This window comes from Nicotiana tabacum, chromosome 6, assembly GCF_000715075.1.
Source record: "Nicotiana tabacum cultivar K326 chromosome 6, ASM71507v2, whole genome shotgun sequence".
Taxonomy (NCBI): Eukaryota; Viridiplantae; Streptophyta; class Magnoliopsida; order Solanales; family Solanaceae; genus Nicotiana; species Nicotiana tabacum.
In genome coordinates this window covers 115,330,270-115,350,657 of record NC_134085.1, presented here as the reverse complement: position 1 = coordinate 115,350,657, position 20,388 = coordinate 115,330,270, and positions in this window count along the sequence as shown.

The following is a 20,388-nucleotide window of genomic DNA, read 5'->3' as shown; positions in this document are numbered from 1 at the left end:
GTCTTTAGAATTGCTTCTAGGGAAAATTTCTATGTTAGTTTCTTCTCTCATGTCTGGGTAACTGGTATGCATTATTATGCTTGTGTGCCCTATTCCTCTTAAGTTGATGAGTTTTCTAGATTTTGGCACTGTTGGGGTCTATTGTAGACCATGCTACTAGGTTATTGTTGTACTACTTGTAATCGTGCTAGGACCTATATTAGAAATCTTCATGTGAAATTGATATCCCTTTGACTATAACTACTATGATTAAGGCTCACTTGTCTAAAGTCTTTTGACTAACTCTAGCTAATATCCTCTACTAAACTTGATTTCTGGAAACTTTGCATGATTGTGTATGTGTTTACCCTGTTAACCCAATAGACCTGCTTCTTAAGTCCTCCTAATGTGTGACTGTGTTCAGCATGCTGCCCCTTTCCTTTGTTGAATGTTTGCTCAATATGGTGTTAGTTTTTCTATGTCAAACTTACATGTTAAAGCTAGTTCTCGATGATCCATCTAGTTGGCACATTCAGACCCTCTTGTTTGACCAATCTTATTCCCTTAGCTTCTAAAAAGTGGTGATATGTTTATGTAATTGCATCCCTATGAGGTATTATTATTAATTGACTTCAGAGTTGTCAATTGGCTTCCATGTATGGTTCCTCTATCTATATCTGGAACGAGTTCATGTGCGGTCCTGAGTTGTGCAATGATACACTCTCATGTTTGAGGTGTGCTTGAATCTGAGTCTACGACTTGTGTGAAAGTGAGCTTGCTGAAGGCCCAGTCATTATTGGGTTATTTCTCTTTTGGGCCTGCCCTATTTATTAGGCATGTAGTCTTTCAGTATGTAATATTTGCACTTGTATTCATTGTTTTGGTCCTGTAATAATTTACAAACAAAAGAGATGGGGAAATTAGTACATAGGAGATAAAGTACTTTAATTCTCACATGAATGGGTAGAAAACATGCCTATAGGATCTATGTGGTCTATTTGCTATTTGCCTTACATGCCTTTAGTTTCATGTGTAGAAAGCCTGCCTATAAGAGTTGATAACTATGGATTCTAGCCTATCTTATGCTCTCTTTTACTTAGGTTTTGGATAAAAAATGTGTAAAAGTATTCCCGAAAACTGACTTATTGTGCTTGTCTGCAGGGTTTGGTCAAAATGAGGCAAGAAAGTCATAACCAGCTCATAAAGGAGTTAAATCTGCACAAGTTCAAAGCTGAGATAAAAGCACTGACCGTGAAGGAAAAGTGCGGCCACAGAAGGTCCACCGCTGGAGCGGCCACAATTAAGCTGTCTGCGGAATTAAGATTCAGAGAAGGTATTTTTGAGTACAACAAATTCCGCTGACCACGATGAAATAGCGTGGCAGCGGAATACCTGACGCGGCCGCGGTGCAAATTCTGCTGAAAGCGTTGATCAAAGTTTAGAGACCCTACAAACCAAGCCTAACTGAGGAGCGCGGTCCACGTCCTGGTCACGGTTGATGCTAATGCTGAGGCGGTACCTTTTACGCTCCCTGCAAAATTAAGCCCAAACCAAGCACAAAAGAGAAGAAATGCGGTTCGCGCCTGTTTTCGCGCGGCTGCGTAAGTTCATGCGCTGAGACGCTCAATATTTCGCTGACAGCGGAATCTCCATAAGGGTATTTTTGTCCAGTAATTTCAGCTTGTATAAATAGATCTTTTTCACATTTTTAGGTCACCTCTTTGTATTAGGGAGCTCGTAAGCAGCCGTACTTTACTATTTAAAGTAATTTTAGAGCAACTTTAGCTATTATTCTTAGATTTTATTCTTGTAATCAACTTCAATGGCTTATATTTCATCTTCATCTTTGATTTCTACCTTTATTATGAGTAGCTAAACCCATTAGTTAGGGTTGTGACCCAACCCTAGTGTGGGTATTTAATGGGTCTTCAATTTTAGGGCTTATTTGTTTATGGGTTAGTGATATTTAGCTTGATTCATGCTTTAATTGTAGAATTGGTGGTTGCAAACACGGGTTCATGCCTTTATGACTTAGACTCTTTTTGAGAAAGAGGAACTAAGTCTACGAAAATTAGGCTAACAAGGAATTGGGGTGGATTCAAGAGATTGATAGCCCCAATTAAAGGGTTAAACCTAGAGATAGTAATACCCGACTTGAGCCAATTTTGCTTGCATTATTTGAACACCCAACCGCCTTGGGAAAGCCAATTAGGGCAAAGTCACTCAAACTACCGAGAGGTATAGAGTGACTAATTATGTGTAAAGGTTATATCACGACCCCAAATATAACAAATTTGTCCTAAATTTTAGATCCCATTACATACTCACCTAGGTGTAAGTCACTCCCCTAGCATTTTTTATCAATTGAGAAAACCCTTACAAAAATATTGTACTTAGATTATTTTCAGCAATCATTAGCATTAAAATTAGAATAGAAACAAATCCAAACATGGTTAGAAGTGCAATTAAAAGCAACACGCATAGCTAGATTAGATAGAAACCCAACTCCCAACCAATATTAACTCCCTGTGGAAATTGATCCCGACCTTTTAGGTAAAAGCTGCATCGACCACTCCTCGCCATTATATAGTGGTGTAGGGTTGGAGCCGACCACTTTTTGGCGCCGTTGCCAGGGAGTTAAACAGTTTTGGCTATCTATCTGACTAGTTGTGTGTCTTGTTTTTCTTTCCTTCTGTTTTACTAACTTATGTGAGTTAATCGATTCAGGTACAAAATGACAAATAATGATCCTATCAGAAATGTTCTCCCCGGGGAGGAGGTAGATGATAATGATGAAGATGAGGTGCCTCTAGTACCTCAAGCTCAAAGAAGAGGCTGTCAGGCCAATGAAAACATTCCAGATCCTCCCCCAGCTCCTCCACGAGTAGCTCCTCGGGTGCTTCCAAAGGAAGGGTACGTAAGTGCAATTGTTCCACCTCGGATCTGGACAAGCAATTTCCAGATTACAAATGTCATACTGGCATTATTGGAGCAAAGAGGGTACTTCACAGGAGCTCCCCATCAGAATGCATATAAACATCTAAAGGGCTTTGTGGATACCTGCTGGGGAAACAAACAAACAAATGTGTCGGAGGATGCATTGAGACTGAGATTGTTCCCTTTTTCACTTAGAGGGAAAGCTTTAGATTGGATCTAAAAATCCCCAACCATTTAATCACTACGTGGTATGAGTTGACCGACAAGTTTATAGCCAAGTTGTTCTCACCGGGACATATGGTTGCATTAAGGGATGAGATCTTAGCGTTTAAACAGGAACCAAATGAACCCCTTCATGAAATCTGGGATAGATATAGAACTATGGTCAAGAAATACCCTAACAATGATATGGCTGAAGCAATGATCCAACAAACATTATATCGGGGTATAAACATGACCAATCAATGTATGGTAAACCAGCTAGCAGGGGTAATTTTATGAAGCTGCCTTATGCTGAGACCTGTGAGATTCTTGATGAGATGGCTGACACTTCCTCAGTCTACAGAGTTGGGCAAATGTTCCTTAAGGGGACCCTCATATCATAAATCTTCACAAGAAACTTCAAGACCATGGAGAAGCCATAACTGAGTTGATAACAACCATGAACCAGTTAGCCAAAGCACAGCTTCAGCAGATTCAGGGACCAAATCAAGTAAACGCAATGGAAGAGGTTAATCTAATGGTAAATAAGAGGAGACAACATGGTCAACAAATGTAAGGCAATCAAGATCAATATGAGCAAGGCAGTAGTGGTTACAACCAAGATGATGGGTATGGTGAGCAAAATGAAGAGGTGTTGTATGCCAACAATTATCAAGGACAACGGGGTAATGCTCCAAATCAATAATGGAGATCGCAAGGGAATAATCAGAATTGGGGCAACCAAGGCCAAGGAAATTGGAACAATAACAACAACAACTCCAACAATTGGGGGAACAACAACTAGAATTGAGGCAACAATAGAAATTGGGGTGGCAACAACAACCAAGGGGGTTGGAATAATGGTAATCAAGGTAATCAGGGGCTGGGTTTTCAATAGCCTCCAATGTTTCAATAGCCAAACAATCCGCCTCCATTTCCATCCCAAGGTCCTAGCTCATCCAAAAATGAGATGAAACAGATTGAGTTAATGTTTGAGCAAATGATGAAAAAGAACACCGAATCCGATGCCCAATTGGCGTCCCATAATACTTCTATCCGCAACCTAGAGGTTCAACTTGGCCAAATTTCGTAAGCTTTAAACACTCGCCCTAAGGGGGCACTACCCAGTGACACGGTAGTAAAACTGAAGGGTGGGAACAATACCAGCCATGCAATGGCGGTGACCACAAGGAGCGGTAGAGGTGGTAAAACAAATACCTCCAAGCAAAAGGAAGTTGTAAGTGAAGATGTTGAAGTGCAAAATGACGATGATCTAATAGTTGGTGAGCAATGAGTGAAGAGAATGTGAATGATGAGGTGAGAATTGATATTCATGATAATAAGGAGGAGACTCAAAATGATGTGAACCCGTCTAGGGAACATGTAATAGACATACCAAAAATGGTAATGCCTAAAGCCAAGGCTCCTTTGCCAAGTCCTTCTCCACCTTACCCTCAAAGACTTGCAAAGCAAAAGAATGAAAACCAGTTCAAGAAGTTTATTGAGATGATGAAAAGTTTGTCGATCAATGTGCCCTTGGTGGAAGCTCTTGAGCAAATACCAGGTTATGCCAAGTTTATGAAAGACTTGGTAACTAAAAAGAGATATATGGATTGTGAGACCATCAAAATGACTCATAAAGTGCTTTCTATTATGCACTCGATGGCTCCAAAGCTTGAGGATCCCGACGCATTTACCATTCCATGTACCATTAGGAGTGTGGATTTTGCAAAAGGCCTTGTGTGATTTGGGAGCAACTATAAATTTGATGCCTTACTCTATATTCAAAAATTTGGGTATTGTTCAATCGAGAGCTAATTCAATGAGATTGCAAATGGTGGATAGAACAATGAAGAGGCCGCTTGGTATTATTGATGATTTTCTTGTCCAGGTTGACAAGTTTATTTTGCCTGCGGATTTTGTGATTCTCGACTTCGAAGTTGACTATGAGTTGCCAATAATAGTAGGAAGACCTTTCTTACCAACAGGGAAGGCATTGGTTGATATGGAAGCAGGGGAGCTCACCTTCCGAGTGGGTGACGAAAAAGTTGTATTCCACGTGTGCAAATCAATGAAGCAGCCGAATAGTACTGATGTTTGTTCTTTTGTGGATCTGGTGACAGAGGTGATAGTTGATGATACAAGTGCCATGATCAATGTGGAGGATCCTTTGGATGGAAGCGGTATTGTTGATGTGACCGAGGATGAAGGCTTGGTAGAGTATGTCAATGCCTTGCAAGGAATGGGTTCTTACTCCTATGAGCCTCGTAAACTTTCCTTGGATCTTGAGAACAGAAAGGCTCTACCAACAAAGCCCTCAATCGAGGAACCTCCCATATTGTAGTTGAAGCCTTTGACTTCACACCTCAGGTATTAATTCTTGGGCTTTTATTCAACTTTACCTGTTATTCTTTCTGCGTGCTTAACTAACGTGCAGGTAGATGCCACCCTCGAGGTGCTCCAACAAAGGAAGAAGGAAATTGGATGGACTCTAGCTGATATTCGGGGGTTAAGACCCGCCTCTTGCATGCACAAGATTATACTTGAAGATGATGTCAAACCCCCCGTGGAACATCAAATGAGGTTGAACGAGGCAATGCAAGAGGTTTTCAAGGAGGAAGTTATCAAGTGGCTAGATGCAGGGGTTGTGTACCCCATCTTGGATAGTTCATGGACTTCAGTGGTACAATGTGTGCCGAAAAAGACGGTATGACTTTGGTCACAAATGAGCAAAATGAGTTGATCCCCACTAGGATTGTCACCGGATGTAGGGTATGCATGGACTACCGGAAGCTGAACAAAGTGACTCGCAAAAATCATTTTCTATTGCACTTTCTTGAGGAAATGTTGGATAGACTTGCTGGGCGTTCCTACTATTGCTTTTTGGATGGGTACTCAGGCTATAACTAGATTATGATTGCACCAGAGGACCAGGAGAAAACCACTTTCACATGTTCGTATGACACCTTCACATTTTCACGAGTGCCATTTGGTTTGTGTAATACACCGGCAACATTTCAGCGAAGTATGATGGCTACTCTTGGAAGTGTTGATGGATGATTTTAGTGTTGTGGGTGACTCTTTCGAAGAATGTTTGGGCAATCTTGACAAAGTGTTGGCCTGATATGAAGAGACAAATCTAGTGCTTTATTGGGAAAAATGCCATTTTATGGTCGAGGAGGGCATTATCCTCGGTCATAAGATCTCAAAGAACGGTATCGAAGTGGACAAAGCGAAGATTGAAGTGATTTAAAAACTCCATCCTCCTACTTCCGTCAAGGGGGTTCGGTGATTTCTTGATCATGCGGGGTTCTACCGAAGGATCATCAAAGACTTCTCAAAAGTGGTGAATCCCTTTTGCGAGTTATTGGAGAAGGATGCAAAGTTTGTGTTCAATGATGATTGCATGAAACCTTTTGATCTTCTCAAGTATAAATTGACTACCACTCCCATCATCACTTCCTCCAATTGGAGCTTGCCATTTGAGCTAATATGTGATGCTAGTGACATTGTGGTAGGAGCGATTTTGGGGCAAAGGGTGAACAAGATGTTCCATTTGGTGTACTATACAAGAAAAACTATGAATGATGTGCATGTCAATTATATGGTGACAGATAAAGAGTTGCTAGAAATTGTGTTCGCCATGGAAAAGATTAGGCCTTATCACATGGGTGCCAAAGTGATTGTTCATACTGATCATGCAACACTCCGTTATTTGATGACAAAGAAGGACTCTAAGGCTAGGTTGATGAGATGGGTTCTTTTGCTTCAAGAGTTTGACCTAGAGATTGTTGATTGAAAAGAAAGTGAAAATCAAGTGGCGGACCACTTGTCCCTCTTGGAAGAGGAGAGGAGACCCAAAGATGGTCTCAAAATCAATGATGCATTTATGGATGAACAACTCCTCTTTGTGTCTTTGAATAGTATGCCTTGGTTCGCCGATGTAGCCAATTTTTTTGTGACCGGCATTATCCCGAGTGAGCTCTCTTCTAACCAAAGGAAGAAGCTTAAACGGGACAGCTTGGATTATTACTGTGATGAGCCCTATCTTTTCAAGATTTGTACTGATGGTGTGATCCAGAGATGCATTCCGGAAGAGGAGCAAATGAGTATTCTTAATTCTTGCCATTCCTCGCCCTACGATGGTCATCATGGTGGCCGAGAACTGCTTCAAAGGTTCTAAGCTGTGGTTTTTATTGGCCTACTCTGTATAAATATGTTGGTGAGCTTGTCAAGAAATGTGATGAGTGTCAGAGAGCTGGTGGAATTTCCAAGAAGGATGAAATTCCTCTCACCACTATGTTTGAGGTTGACATTTTTGACGTGTAGGGCACAGACTTCATGGGGCCTTTTGTGAGTTCATATGGTAACTCTTACATTCTGGTTGCTGTTGATTATGTTTCTAAGTGGGTTGAAGTTGTGTCTTTGCCCAACAATGAGGCACGGAGTGTAGTGGCATTCTTATAGAAAAGTATCTTCACAAGGTTTGGCACTCCAAGGGCGATTATCAGTGATGGGGGGTCTCATTTTTGCAACAAGGCCTTTGATACTTTACTGTCTAAGTATGGTGTCAATCATAAAGTGTCAATTCCTTATCATCCCGAGGTGAGTGGACAGGTTGAGGTCTCCAACAGGGAGATAAAGAGCATATTATCAAAAACTGTCAATGCAAACTGAACTGATTGGTCAAGAAAACTGGATGATACTTTGTGGGCTTACGAGACTGCTTATAAGACTCCGATTGGTATGTCTCCGTACTGGTTGGTCTTTGGGAAAGCATGCCATATTCTAGTTGAGTTAGAGCACAAGGCCATGTGCGTGCTAAAGAAGTTAAATCTTACGTAGGATGTTGCATCAAATATCCGAGTAGAACAACTCAATGAACTGGATGAGTTCTCGTTTCATGCCTATACCAGCTCATCCGTGTACAAGGACAAGATAAAGTACTTATATGACAAGTATTCCAGGAGCGAAGAATTCAAGGAGGGTGACTTGGTTCTCTTATTCAACTCTCGGTTATGATTGTTTCCGGGAAAGCTCAAGTCAAAAAGTAGTGTCCCTTTTGAAGTGGTGCATGTAACTCCGTTTGGTGCTCTTGATTTGAAAAACAAAAATGGTGAGATCTTCTAAGTTAATGGGCACCGAGTGAAGCACTATCTTGGAAAATTTGATGACAGCCACGTGGTGGCCTTGATCAACTTCAAATGATGGTGGTAACATGCGTCATGCCACGATGTTAAATCAGACACTTCATGGGAGACAACCCATGTGTTTTTCTTTCTTTTTGATTTTCTTATTAGTGTAGGCTTTGTTTTGGACTAACTGGTTGTGAAGTATAGGAATTGTTGTGCAGTGCAGGACTGTTGCTGGAAAAGTTGCCTAAGTGTGAGAATTACACTGTCACGCTCAGAATTTTGAAGTCAGTGATTGTTTTTTATGGGGACACAAATAGCCAGCGGACGCGGATTTGAAAAGTCCAAAATATCAACTATCTGAAGTTGTATTCACGTCCGCACTTAAAATTTCACGGTCCGTGTCACTTTTCTGTGGCTGCTCTGGTTTTTTCGCTCTCAGCAGTTCCTTCTTCGTAATAGTCCTTGTCCATAGTAATGCGCTCCCCCTTCCGCTCAGGTATAGGCATCTACTGATGTAGGCCACCTGGCCTCTAGTGCTCATACTTAACCTGCTGGCAATTCAAACACCTAGCCACATGCTCAACTATGTCTTTCTTCATCCGCCACCACCAATAATGTTGTCTCAGGTCATGATACATCTTCGTAGCACCTAGATGAATGGAATATCATGAACTGTGTGCCTCTTCTAGAATCCTCTCCCTCAAGCTATCAACATTAGGAACACATAAGCAACCTTGGAGTCGTAGAACACCATCCTCGCCAATAGAAACCTTCTTGGCACTACCCTGTACCATCGTCTCTCTGAGAACTGCCAAATGCGGATCATTGAACCACCGAGCCTTGATCTGCCCCAAAAGTGAAGACTGAGCAACAACACACGCAAGGACTCGGCCGGGCTCTGAGATGTCCAACCTCACAAGTCTATTAGCCAAGGACCGAATGTCCAAAACTAGTGGCCTCTCCTTCGCTGAAATGAATGTTGAGCTACCCATACTCTCTCCTTTCCTACTCAAGGCATCCACGACCACATTTGCCTTGCCCGAATGATAAAGAATGGTGATGTCGTAATCCTTTAGTAACTCAAACCATCTACGCTGCCTCAAATTAAGATCCCTCTATTTAAACAAATGCTGCAAAATGTGATGATCAGTGTAAACCTCACATGACACCACATACAGATAATGCCGCCATATCTTAAGATCATGAACAATCGGTGCTAACTCTAGGTCCTGCACAGGGTAATTCTGTAATGACCCGGCTGATCGTTTCATGAGTTAGCGCTCTGTTTCCCCCATTTCTCCTTTTTCATATGTTGTTCAACTACATTTCATTGTATCATGTTGGTTGGTTTGGGTTCGTAGTGGTTTTGTAGAGAAATAATACACTTAGTCTCTTTTGGGAAGCTCTAGTTGGAAAGTTAACCGGAAGTTGACTTGTGAATAAATGATCTTGAAACTTGGTTTTTATGGTTTAGATAGCTTCGTGAGGTGATTTGGGACTTATTAGCATGATCGGAATGTAATTTGGAGGTTCGTGTTAGATTTAAGCTTGAATTGGCGAAATTGGAGTTTTGGCGTTTCCGGTTGGTAATGGAAATTTGATATCGGGGTCGGATTGGAAATTCGGAAATTGGATTAGGCCCGTTGTGTCATTTGAGATATGTGTGCAAAATTTCAGGTCATTCGGATGAGGTTTGATAGACTTTTTGATCGATGGCGAAATTCGGAAGTTTTGGAATCCTTAGGCTTGAATCCGAGGGTGATTTGGTATTTCGGCATTGTTTTGAGTGTTACAAGGGTTGGTATGAGTTTGAATGATGATATGTGACTTTTTGACGTGTTTGGTTGAGGTTCCGAGGGCCTCGGGATGTATTTGGATAGTTGGCGGAAGATTTGGAATTTGAGTGGAGCTGCAGAATTTTCTGCTTCTGTTGTTTTCACACCTGCAGATTGGGACCGCAGGTGAGATGATCGTAGGTGCGTAGGGCTGACCGCAGGAGTAGATTTATTCACAGGAGCGGATGGATAACCGTACCTGCGGGCCCGCAGGTGCGAGGCCTGTGGCGCAGGTGCGGAAGTTGGCCTCCTTAAGTGAAAACTATAGAAGTGGTAGCGCATGTGCTCTTAAGGGACCGCAAATGTAGGATCCCTGGGTCATAAAACTATATAAGTTTCCCTTCGCGATTTTCAGTCTTGTTTCACCATTTTTGAGACAGGCTTGGAGCTTTTTGAGAGGATTTAAAGAGGGATTCAATGGGTAATTCTTGGAGGTAAGATTTGTGAACTCAATACTCGATTCTATGGTGATTTCTAACTGATTAGACATAAAATTAGTGGGATTTAAAGGCTAAAATTGAAGAATTAGGGCTTGTAATTGGAGAGCTTTAATTAGGGATTTGAGGGGTCATTTGAGGTCCGATTTTGATGATCTTGGTATGTATAGTGATGTGATTTTTATCGAATCCTAAGACCTGGGCCCGGGGGTCGGTTTGGTCAATTTCATAATTTTTTGATGTAATATTATTATTTTCGCGTGGGCTTTGTTCCTTTAGCTTATACAACATGAATCTAGTTTTGGTTAGATTCGGACCATTTAGAGGCCGATTCGAGAGGCAAAGGCATCACGGGCTAGAGTTTGGACCGGTTTGAGATAAGTAATGCTTGTAAATGTTGTCCTGAGGGTATGAAACCCCAGATTTCACATCATAGTTCTACTTTGAGCTGGCGCACATGCTAGATGAAGAGCATGGGGACGTGCACCATTGGGGTTTGTGACTTTATCCGTCCCGTACAACTATTAAGTCGCGTATTTGATTGAAAACTATTTGATTCCATTGTGTTTTGGAAAGTATCACTATGTTTTTGGGCTGAATGCCACATTTGGGCCTCGTGTCGACTGTTTGTACCCTTAGTGGTCGTTTGGTATAAGGTGTAAGAAGGTATATGGGTGATATAACAATTTAATACTACCTTAATACTCTGTTTGGTTAGCAAACTAGGTATAAGTTATCCCGGTGTTAATTTTAACACCGAGATAACTTATACCTTATAGAGGGTGGGGTAATTAGCACCGGTATAACTTATACCTTCCTCTTAGAAATTATACAATTGTCATTTTTAATACAACATACCAAATAGTGGATAAACAATAATCCTAGCACAAATAATCCCAGCATAACTTATCCCAACATAACTTATACATGCATAACTTATACCGGCATAAACCGTATTCAAACCAAACAACCCCTTAGGGGCTTTTTACTACTATTCCTCACTGTTTTAACTTAATATCTGTACTCAGTCATGCTTTATTTTACTAATTTCACAACTCAACCGTATTTACTCTGTTTTGATACTTTAAATGATATTTTGGGCTGAGCATCCTATTTTACTGTTGCTCGAGTGGCTTGACAGGTTTATGATTGAGTGAGGCTGAGGGCCTTTGTTGTGAGGATATCATGAGATCGGGTTGTGCACCGCAACATGTTGTACTGATTTGTGATATATGAGAGGCCGAGGGCCTGATTTATTATTCCACGATATGGCTTGTGATAGCGCTTGGGCTGTAGGAGCCTCTCTGGGGTATGAACATCCCAGTGAGCGTGGGTACCCAGTGTGAGTGATGTGATGTAGCTCGAGGGGCTGTCGTTGATTCATATTGTTGCCCGAGCGGCTGATTATGAGTGACTGTGAGGTAGCCCGAGGGGCTGGTTCTGTTGATATTTTGCCCGAAGGGCGGTTTATGGTACATGTTTTGCCCGAGGGGCTGTTTACATTTCTATAGTTTTTACTCAGTGTTTCACCACTTGTTTGAAACTATTGAAAGATGTTTTTTTAAGAAAAAGGTTTTACTGAAACTGAGTTGGTTTTACGAGTTAATTGATTTCTGTATTGTTTTGGACATATATTGTTTTGTTGTAGTGTTATGACGTGGAATTACATGTTTTCTTACTGCTCAGCTACTTTTAATTTTATTATTTACTGGGTTGGCGTACTCACATTACTCCCTGCACCTTGTGTGCAGATCTAGGAGCCTCGGGACGCGATAGTGAGTGCTGATCAGTCTTCCAACAGGTCTCCGGAGTCGGCTAGGTAGCTACTTGGCTTTCGCAGCCCTGCACTTCTCCTTCTTACCTTACTCAGATTGTCTTAGTATTTTATTTTTGGACTATGTTAGACTTTCTTGTACTTAGACGGGTTTGTAATTGCTCATGACTGGTGACACCCTGATGTCGGGCTTGTCTATTTATTCTGCACTGGTTATTTAGACTTATATTATGAGATTTATTGTTAATTAATGGCTTAAAAATGACTTTTATAGAATAATGGTTTGATTTGGGAATTGTATCGGTTGGCCTAGTTTCACGATAGGGGCCATCATGACCGGGTTGGTTTTAGGGTCGTGACAAATTCTTCTCATGAATCTTCAGCTGACGTGAAGTATATGCAATAACTCACCCATCCTGCATCAACACACATTCCAAGCCGACACTTGAAGCGTCACAATATACCGTATACATCCCCGAACCGGAAGGCAACACAAGAACCGGTGTTGTAGTCAAAGTTGTCTTGAGCTTCTGAAGCTCGTCTCACAATTATTGGACCAACGGAAAGGAGCACCCTTCTGGGTCAATCTAGTCAGTGGTGATGCAATAGATGAAAAACCCTGCACGAATCGACGGTAATAACCTGTTAACCCTAGGAAACTCCTGATCTCGATCACTAAAGTAGGACGTGGCCAACTCTGAACTGCCTCAATCTTTTTGGGATCCACCTTAATACCTTCTCCTGACATAATATGCCCCAAGAATGCCACTGACTCTAGCCAAAACTAACACTTGGAGAACTTAACATACAGCTTCTTCTCTTGCAAGGTCTGAAGCACTACTCTCAAATGCTGCTCGTGCTCTCCCAAGCTACGTGAGTATATCAAGATGTCATCAATGTAGACAATAACAAATGAATCAATATAAGGCCTGAACACCCTGTTCATTAAGTCCATAAACGCCGATGGGGCATTAGTCAAGCCAAAGGACATCAAAAGAAACTCAAAATGACCATATCTAGTACGAAATGCAGTCTTCGGAACATCTGATTCCCGAATCTTCAACTGATGGTACCCTGATCTCAAGTCGATCTTAGAGAATACCCTAGCACCCTTCAATTGGTCAAACAAATTATCAATGCGTGGCAATATGTACTTGTTCTTGATGGTAGCCTTATTCAACTGGTGGTAATCAATGCACATCCGCATGGGCCCATCCTTCTTCTTCATAAATAAAACTGGTGCACCCCAAGGTGACACACTCAGTCTAACAAACCCCTTTGCTAACAACTCCTCAAGCTGCCCCTTTAACTCCTTTAACTATTTCGGAGCCATACGGTACGATGGAATAGATATAGGCTGGGTACCTGGAGCCAAATCAATACCGAAATCAATATCACGATCCGGTGGCATGCTAGGAAGGTCAAAAGGAAACACATTGATGAACTCTCAGACTACTGGTACTAAATCAATCGTCGGAGTCTCTGCGGTGGTGTTCCGAACATAGGCTAGATAAGCCAAACAACCCTTCTCAACCATATGTCAAACTTTTAGGAAAAAGATCACCCGGCTAGAGGCACTAATTGAGGAACCCTTCTACTCTAACCTTGGAAACTCTGGCATCATTAAAATAACAGTCTTGGCATGGCAATCCAGGATGACGTGGTATAGGGATAACCAATCCATGCCTAGGATGACCTCAAAGTCGGTCATATCAAACAACATAAGATCTGTTGTAGTCTCGAAACCACAAATTGCGACCACACAGAACTAGTAGATCCAAACTACAACCATAGAATCGTCCACAGGAGTGGACACACAAACAGGAGTGCCCACGGACTCACGAGGAATATCCAGGAAATGAGCAAACAGAGATGACGCATATGAATAGATAGACCCTGGATCAAATAGCACTGAAGCATCCCTACCGCAGACGGAAATAATACATGTGATAACGGCATCTGAGGCTGATGCATATGGTTTGACCGAAAAAGCATAGAATCTGGCTGGAGCACCGGCTGGCTGGCCTCCACCTGTCTGAGCAGTAGCTAGATGACCTCTCCCTACCTGGCTTCCACCTCTAGGACGGCCCCTACCAGTCTATCCTCCACCTCTAGGCGGCTGGGCAACTAGCATTGTAATCATGGGCTGCTGACTCTGTTGTACTGCTTTACCCCGAAGCCTGGGGCAGTATCTCCTAATATGACCAAGGTCTCTGCACTCAAAACAACCCCGCGGTGCAGCGACCTGCTGCCCTGATGTCTGACCCTGATGGCATGTAAACCTACTGGAAGAAGCCTGAATAGCCGGTGGACGGTATGAACTCTCCGGTATAGCACTGAAATAGGAACTAGAAGAACCCTGGGGACCTAAATACCTACTGGAGGAACCCTGAGTAGCTGGCAGTGCGTTAGGGCACCTAGAGCAAATAACTCATGTACTAGTTTGCATTACCAGAGATTGGGTAAGGGCTCGAAATTACCTTGAGGGGAAGGAGTTAGGCACCCTTCGAGGTCCACAACTGTGGGTCCTACCCAAAATCAATTAAGCAAATTAGTCTTTAAGGGAAAGTTAAACAATTTAAACAAATTGTTAATTACTTTAAAACAAGAATTAGAGGGTCCTACATTTTTTAGCCTATAGGACCATTTCCATGCAATAATTGGTACATTTCCCCAAATTGGGGTGTTACGCATAGCATTGGTGCACAGGTCATCATCTCCTTTACTACCCCATTACTATATTTTAGTTGTTACCTAAGCGTTCTAGTAGCTTCTAATGCGTACCTTATGTGTTCACTACCCGTTCCTTACCTATAGTCCTGGAGGTATTTAGGACTTCCATTTAGGATGAATCTAGACTCACCTACGATGCTTAAAAAATGAGAAAACTAATCGACAAACAAAATTAAGATAGGACTATCATGTAAGGAGTAAATAAGGGGGCTCATGTTAACCTCCACAAATAAGCAACCAATGCACGCAATTCAAACAAACAAAGTTTTATAATTTAGGATACTATAGACAAGATATCTAGATGAGCATGAACAGAATATACAACAGCTTTATTAAAGGTAGCAGCAATACCTATGAGTTTGCCTACTTTTTAAATTTTCTAAATCTGGGCATGTTTCAGGCAGCAAGAAATCACAATTTTTAGACTCAGAATTCTTAATTACCTTATAGTCTTGCCTAAGTGAGGACCAGAGAAGAATCATATAGGCATGGTTCTTAAACTGTTAATTAACGACTACAATTTATGAACCAGATACTAATTTTAACAAACAGGTTTTTATGTCTTTAGATCCTATAGACATGCTTTCTAATTTACAGAATCAATTAATTCCTATAAACATCATTTCTAGGTGTTGGGACCGATTTATTTTGTTCCTATAAGCATGATATCTAAATTGAAACTGACTTTACCTCTTATAGGCATGATATCTATTGTCTGACTGAGTTTAAACCCTATAGGCATGATATCTAACTGATTGAGTTAAAAACCTATAGGAATGATATCTAACTTTGATTTAAAACCTTATAGGCATGATATCTAATTGATTGAGTTAAACCCTATAGGCATGATATGCATGAACCGGATACGGGAAGAAATCATACAGATTACCATATAATCAAACATCTAAATCCTACAGCCATTGTCACTAATGCACATTTAATTGAAACATGTGTAAATCCCATATGCATGATTGCTAATGGCAGAATTAATGGAGGACCTAGAGGCAGTATTTCTACTAGGCCAAGAATGTGGAAATATAGAGCCGCGAACAATAGAATAATCCTATAGGCATGATCTCTAAACAAATAATAACATTCACATAATTAAACCAAGGAACCTATAGGCAGGATTTCTACCCGAGTTTAAAGATATAAGAAAACCCCTATTTTTACTAGTAAGCCCCAAATTTGTTTATTACAAAGATTATTACAGCCTAGAATGAATAAATTATAACAGTATCCATTACAATATAGGGAGCCTTAGCAGGCCCAATATAAACCTGGGAGCCAGGCCTTCAAACATAATAGCTCTGAAACAATAGCAGGGATCCACAACACCTTAAACCAGGCTTCTAGTGTGTCAAAGTTCCCAAAGAGACTCAAGGACCCCGGGCAATGCTCACACTAGAACCACACTTTCAACACATAATTCAGAAGAGATTGGAAAACCAGCCCCAACGTGTTAGAGTTCCAATGAGTCTCAGGGAGCCTAGGCAGTGCTCACACTGAGGGTGGTAAGAACCTAGATAACTAAGAGTAGAAGTTTGAAATCCAGTATGTAGAAGGTAGGGGAACAGGTTTAGAAGACAGCTAATTTTCAAAAGGATAAGGGTAAGGACAGATTTAGAAACTAGTGCATATAGGCAACAACAACCAAGTATAATCCCATTAGTGGGGTCTGGGGAGGGTAGTGTGTACACAGACCTTACCCCTACCCTGGGATAGAGAGGATTTTTCCAAATAGACCCTAGACATCCTTCCATCCAAGAACTCCCCACCTTGCTCTTGGGGTGACTCGAACTCACAACCTCTTGGTTGGAAGTGGGGGTTGCTTAACATCAGAGCAACCCCTCTTGTCAAACTAGTGCATACATGACAGTATTAAAACTGCACAAACAAACTCATGTTCAGCATATAATTTAACTAAGTTAACATTGATTCAGACTAGATACTCATACTAGTATTTAAAGTGATCACAAAAGCTAACTTACAAGATTAGCCACACATTGCTTGCAGTATCTAACAAATGATCAGAACAGGAAGCATACAGATGAATTGGATAGGGTTTCACACTATTGGAGATAGCTTAGTTCAGTATTGTCACTAAGTGGAATCAACATAGTCAAATAACAAACAGAATCATGCTGAGATTTTAAACTAATAAGCATATAGGGTTGAATAGAATAATAGATACTAAAGCATGCCAGTTGAGAAAGTAGTAACAGAAAACATGTTGAGGTTGAAATAAACTATAAGACAAATAATATGAGCTGAAACATGCCAATTGAGAAAAGAGTAAACAGGAATCATAGATCACATAGAAACATGTTGAGGCTTGAAATAAGCTAACCAAATAAGCACATAGATAAGAATAGGATAATGGGGGTTAACACATACCATTAAGGAAGAAAGTACACATGAATGTAATGGTATTTTGGATTCAAACAGTTCAGCCTTGGCTTCCAGCTGGCTAAATAATGTAGCAAATCAGAGTGATAGAAAGAACTCAAGTCCTTTGAGGAAAAGCAGAGAGCTATTGAGTTGTAAAGTGAAGAAATTGTCAGAGTGTGTAAGGGTGAGTGTAAGTCTGTAAGCGTAGGTGTGAGCTTGTGTGTCTCACGTGTATGTGTTTGAGTCTGAGTGTGTGTTAAAATCAGAGTAATAAAAGGTCTTTATAGTATATAGTAGAGTAAAACCAAATAAAGGTAGGAGAATCAATGGCACATACATAAGGCAAAGAGATTAGTTAATCAGTCAATTAGGGCTAACAGGAATCAATTAATAGGTAGAATCACGGAAATATCACACGGAATAAATCAACAGTCAAGATTGAGATCTGAATAAGGTAAGTAGTAAGTCCGAATATCAATTAAAAGTCGATCCGAGTAATCAAAGTACAGAAATCAGGAGCAAAAGAATTAAGGAAAGTAATACTAATTATGAATCACACATAAGGAAAGAATAGGTAAAAATTTGTCAAGGAAATATCAGCACAATTTCAAACCCAAATTAGGCGAGTAAATCAAGTTATCGCTTTAATTAAAAGCCAAAGTAAACGGGCAAACATTATAGCAAACTATGTAATAATTGAAAACCCTAGGGCATACAGACATAGAGATGAAAATCAATCGAAAAGTAAAGGAAGGAAATCGAAGTTAAATACTTAGACGTTTTAAAACGTTTTTGCAGAAATATCTTAGAACCAAAACCCTAGATTTAGAAAAAAATGAAATCGATTGACAATAGCAAGTAAAACAGAAGGATCTTAAAGGAAAAGTAATAAACGAACTCAAATCGCTTCAGATCTTAAAGGGATCTGACCTGATTTAGCCAGAAATAGTTAGGTTTTGTAAAAAATAAACAAAGGTGGAAAAATCTGGTTTGAACCAGAGATTTGAAGCCATAAACATGAAGATATTAGTTAGACGTATGAGGAACATAGACGGATTAATCGAGAAAAATGGGAGATTTGAACCAAATCTGGTTCGAATCTGTTTGAGATTCCATCAAGTATCATGAAAATCAAACAACCAGTAGAGATATGAGGCCGGTTAAGGCCTGAGATTGAAGAAAGAACCCATGAATCTAAGGGGTTTCAGTAACAGCGGATTAGGGTTAGAAGGCAAGTGAGAGAGACGAGAGGAGAGAGGGGTTTCAAGGGCGGCAGATTTGGAAAATGAGGTAGGGTTAAGGTCGTTTGGTTAAGTTAAAAAACGAAAATTGATCCTGGACTGTTGATCTTCTGTGATCAACGGCCAGAATTAAATTTTGGGGTGGGTCGGGTTAGTGGGTATTTGGGCTGGGTTAGGTTAGAAAATTTAATAAAGAAAGGGGCTATGTTTTAAATACCCATTTAACTTAATAAAAATAATTTTATAAAATAATTAATAAATGATAAAAATGTAATTTGTGCATGAAAATGATTTAAAATAATTACTTAACATTATAAAAATATAAAAAGTCATTTTCTGTATAGATAATGTAGTTATGTATATGTATGAGCTATTATTGTAAAATATGCAATTATAGTCTTAAAAATGTAAATGTTATTGTTAAAATGCAATTAAAATATTTAATCACTTATATGAGCATATATATATATATATATATATATATATATATATATATATATATATATATATATATATATATATATATATATATATATATATATATATATATATATATATATATATATATATATATATATATATATATATATATATATATATATATATATATATATATATATATATATGTAATTATAAAAATGCAGCTAAAATATTTAAACAATATATGGGCATAAATTATGAATTTAGATGATTAAATCATCATAAAATAATATGAGGGATAATTATTGGATATTTGTACAATACAAAATACAGAAATAAATTGATTTAAAGCCTTTAAAATTATAGAAAAATTGTAAAAACACTTGTGCATATTTTGAATATATATATATATATATATATATATATATATATATATATATATATATATATATATATATATATATATATGTATATTTAAAAATATATGAGGGACAAATTGGGTATCAACAACTGCCCCTCTTTACCCGAGAAGGATGGAAGAGTTTTTGGGTAAAGAAATGATGATCGATTTTGACCGAATGGGATGTTTTGAAAAATATGGGCTGCACCCTGGTCTTTGAGCTGCCTACATATCCCCGGTTTTACAAGAATCAGGCCATGTGTAGTTCTGGACCCAACGCTGAATGAAACCGATGGAATTATTATAGGAACGATAGTATGTTTCGGAAAAGGTTCTTTTGTGAAGGGTGGTATCGGATGGATTTGTGCGAAGTTATGAAGGCGAATCTGAATTGTAACGGACGTATCATAGGGTAGGTGTCTGAACAGTCGTGGGGTAAAGGCGAGTAATTGATGAGAATCAGTTACATGTGAGATGATGGCAGGGTGTAAGCATAAACCGGAGCGAAGGATGCTCCCATTTGAAGAACGATTACTTCCCGGATTACCTGCAAAACTTGAAACGCGATGCATGCAACTATATAGATTACTATGATGCAAATTCCCTTTGGACCATGAAGGTTTTCTTTGGACAGAGAGGATGACGTCCTTAGACCATGATGTCCCGGGCCATAAATCATGAGATAAGAGATTCGCAGGCCATGATATGATGTTCTCGGGCCATGATAATGGTGCCTCTGAACCATGACGCCTTTGAATAATGATGTTCAATATTGAGAGATTCTTAGACCATGACATGGTGTCTTTAGGCTATAAGGATGATTCCTTTTGGACTATGGTGCCTTTGGATAAATTGGCTATACATCAGCCCATGAAATGCAGAGACATGATACCAAAGGTAATAAC